Consider the following 4,152-nt stretch of genomic DNA (forward strand, 5'->3'; position numbering starts at 1 on the left):
GGAAGATAAAAGATTGAAAGTGTTCCTGACATCTCTTCAAAGAGAGGATGCTCTGGCATTCACTTTCAGTTACTTTGAGATTGATTAAAAGCAATTTCCTGTTGTTCATAGTTGAACCAAGGGGGCTTTCCTGGTCCCCTAGATTCAGTGAAACCTTTTCGAAGGGACGGCGTCTTTTTGAGCACTCGCGTCTTCCCATCGGCTCCCTGCCCCAGGTCCAGGTCCTAAGCTCCAGGGTCCTTTCCCTCCAAAGAAAAACAAGCTGCTAAATTAATGCACATAAAAATGTCACTGATTTAACTGACCCTAATCCCAGGGGTATTTGCAGTAAAAGCACATAAGGTAAAATCTTGTGGTATTAGAACTAGAAGGGGCCTAAAAATCCTCTACCTCTGTGATTTCCAAACAGAACCAATTATCAGGGGTCCCTTTGGATAAATAAGTTTCCCCAGAACTACTCAGGCCTAAGGACCCAGACTCACTAGGAGCCAGACACAGGAACTTGTCATGTGATAAAGTTCCCAGGTCATTTAGGTTTACAGAGCTTTAAGAACCACTGATCTGCCCCAAACATCTTATTTTTTAGGGGTAGGATATGAATGGAAAAGGGGAGACGGGTATGGCACTTGGCTAAAAATTTTAAAACCTCAGCAATGAAGATAAATAACATTTTAATGCAATATTTTTTTTAAATTGAAAGTAATGCCAATACTCCATGGTAAACAAAAAATTAGTTTTAAATGAAGACAGGATCAATATTACTGATTTATCCTTTGTGCTCAGGCTTTAGAATATGGCTTAGCATGAGCCATTTTTGAACACATTATTTTAGAATACCATTCATCTTGATTGCTGAGTTTTTTGGTACCACTTTAAATTTTACACCCAAAGGGAATGCCTTACTCACCTCATCCTATATTTGGGCAAATATCAAAATGTGATGGCTGTGAATATGTATATACAATGTATTGAAGTCAGTTTTTCGGCCAATGATGGTTTCTGTGTATACATTTTTTTTTTTTTGCTTCTTTTTTTTTCTTAATCAAATTATCTATCAGCATTTTAAAGTAGGGAGATTTACGGGCACCTGGGTGGCTCAGTCAGTTAAGCATCGGACTCTTGGTTTCAGCTCAGGTCTTGATGTCCCCCGGTTCCATGAGTTTGAGCCCCACATCAGGCTCTGTGCTGACAGCGCAGAGCCTGCTTGGGATTCCTTCTCTCTTCCTCTCTCTCTGCTCTCCCCCTGCTCACCTGTCTCTCTCTCAAAAATAAATTAATTAATTTTTTAAAAAGTAGGGAGATTTAACATTTTTAAAAAATTACATTTTATTGTGAAAAATCAGGTTGTTGTTGTTGTTGTTGTTGATGTTTTTTTCTAGACCCATATATCCTCATGACATCTATTGGCGAGAAGTGGTTGCTGCCCCCTTTCAGACCAAGCAAGGACCATTTGTCATAGTCAACACCACGTGCCCTGACTAGTCTCTGTGGACATTTGATTTTTGCGATCCCAGATAAAGCAGAAGACCACATAAAGAAACAGTGGCAAGACACTGTGTAACCCAGCTGATTCCTTTCTTCAGCAGATACAGATAGTTACACCGTGCTTCAACATGGCAGACACTAGCCAGGCAAGGTCTCTCTGAATGGCACCATAACTGCTACCTGGTTCATTTATCTCTGCTCTTAGCCCCACTGGCAAGCTCAATCTTGCCCCAGGCTCTGGGACCAATATTTTCAAGTGGGGAAATTAAAGACACAGAAGTAAGACAGATGTGTGGTTGATTCTGCTTTACATTGGTTTCTTTCCTTAAACGACTTTGACCTAAAACTTTCCCACTCAGCCTTTTCATTTTCTGGCAGAGAAGGCTCAGTTTTGACCCTTTTCCGGGACTCTGGGGTCCTTGCCCTTCCTCCTATGGCGGAGACCTCAGTATTCCAGGCACTGGGTATTCCTGTCATTGTGGAGATGGCAGATTTGGCCTGGGCCCTCTAGGCTGTTGACAAACATTTATGGAGTACTTTTGGTGTGCAAGACTCTGGTGCCACAAAAATTTACAGTACAGGCAGAATTACTCTCCTCATGGAACTTTTAATCCAGTAGGGGCCACAACAAGTACACAGGCCCCTCACCATAGTGACCCTCACTGAATTTTCCAACAAATTATCTTACCAATTTCCTCAAAGTTACAACCCTCAAATGCTTAAAGGAGCATGGCATTGCAAAAATGAATGAAGGAGACTCAGAAAATGAAAGGAAGTATTAGGCACCGTGAAGAAATAGAGAGTACTGTCCCTATTTGATGGTATTCAAATTCATCCTTTTTAAAAATTTTTTTTTACATTTATTTAGTTTTGAGAAACAGAGTGAGACAAAGCGTGAGAGGGGGAGGGGCAGAGAGAGAAGGAGACACAGAATCTGAAGCAGGCTCCAGGCTGTGAGCAAGCGGTCAGCACAGAGCCTGATGCGGGGCTCGAACCCACAAACAAACAGTGATATCATGACCTGAGCCAAAGTCGGACACGCAACCTACTGAGCCACCCAGGTGCCCCTCAAATTCATACTTTTTAAAAGTTTACTTTTGAGAGAAAGAGAAGGAGAGGGAGGAGCAGAGAGAGAGGGAGATAGTCCCAAGCAGGCTGCCCGCTGTCAGCACAGAAGCCCACGCAGGGCTCAAACTCACGAACCCCGTGAGCTGAAATCAAGAGTCAGATGCTTAAACACCTGAGCCACCCATGCACCCCCTCAAATTCATATTAAAAAAAAATGTATGGAGGCCCACCAAAAGACATTTGCTGACAGAATTTCGCTTCTGGATCAACCTGCCTAGAGGCTCACCAGACTCCTTCCTGCAGCTTTGCAGTCCTTCTCTGACTCTTGTCTGCTGGTTCTGCTGGTCTCTAGCAGAATTACCTACTGAGTCCAAGCAAATTACCTGTCCCAGCTCCATCCAGACAGCCCTAGATGTGGCTGTAGTCCATGTCTCCAAGCTAACCAACACCAACCCCATTCACCTGTCCGTGTCCTTAAACTATTCCTGTGTCGTGGATCCCTGTGGCAAGATAATGAAGTCTATGGGCTCATTCTCAGAATGTTTTTAAGACCTAAATTAAAATGCATATGATTACACTGGAAATCAGATATATTGAAAAATAGATTTAAAATATTAAGGATGATACATTTGAAAATAGGAATGTATGTGCTCCTACGCTGATGCATTAAATGACAAGATATGGCAGGATGTCTATAAGTACCATAATTTCAAAGTAGCAAGGAGAAAAAATATTGAGATATAGTAACTACAATAAGATATGAAAAATATCTATGGTTTCTATTGGTGACAAAGTCTCAGGTGCTGCCAATACTATTATGGTCTGTTGTATATATTTGCAATGAAGGAAATCTCATTTACAATAGGGCTTAGTGAAAATAAAGCTGCAGTGTTTTTGCCACCCATGTTCATGAGGACCTAGAATTCTGAGGACTCTTTTGGGATCCATGGAAGATTCTTTGACCTGGAGAAACCCTTTCCAAAGTGCATCGCAAGGCTCTGTCGGCCTTCAGGGTACATCTAATGTCAGGAACACTGAAAATGCTAACTTCTTTTTTCATTGAATTAGACTAGAAGTACCCAATGGGATGTTAAATCAGGTAGCCACAGCATTCCCATACACTGCTGGTAGGCAGTGTAAATTCGTATGACTTGATCATTAGGCTATGTGTTTCAAAAGTCTTGGAAAAGTCAAAATTCCTTTTGACCCTGCAATTCTGCTTCTCAAATGTATCCTAAGGAACTAATTAGACGTGTGTGCAAAGCTTTAAGCACGAGGATATTCATGCCCGGCTGTGTAAGAAATCATACACATCCAATAGAAAACGATGCAGAACCGTGATTACTGACATGAAAAGATGACAAATAGCAAGTAAAAGCAGGATGGGCATAAAAATAATTGCATATGCACATATTTGCACAGAAAAAAGCTTGGAAGGATATACACAAATTCTCTCCATGGTGATTTCTGGTGATTTAACATTGATTTTGCATGCTCTTATCCTTCTTTTTACCCCCTGACAATGTATTGTAGGATAATGTATTATTTGTGTAAATAAACAGAAAAAAAAAGGAAAGGGACAGAAATGTTGCCATATAG

At 41.2% G+C, this 4,152-nt stretch overlaps 1 long non-coding RNA gene across 1 annotated transcript in view; it reads left to right on the plus strand.

The window, feature by feature from the left end:
• LOC121041051 (uncharacterized) overlaps nt 1-1,772 on the plus strand; it is a 2,395-nt gene extending 623 nt beyond the window's left edge. The window contains exon 2 of the long non-coding RNA XR_005795546.1: nt 1,380-1,772. This is a non-coding gene — a long non-coding RNA (uncharacterized LOC121041051). The remainder of the gene's footprint in view (nt 1-1,379) is intronic.
• Nucleotides 1,773-4,152: the final 2,380 nt, after the last annotated feature.

The sequence above is a fragment of the Herpailurus yagouaroundi genome, unplaced genomic scaffold (genome assembly GCF_014898765.1).
Source record: "Herpailurus yagouaroundi ecotype Mexico unplaced genomic scaffold, PumYag 29, whole genome shotgun sequence".
Taxonomy (NCBI): Eukaryota; Metazoa; Chordata; class Mammalia; order Carnivora; family Felidae; genus Herpailurus; species Herpailurus yagouaroundi.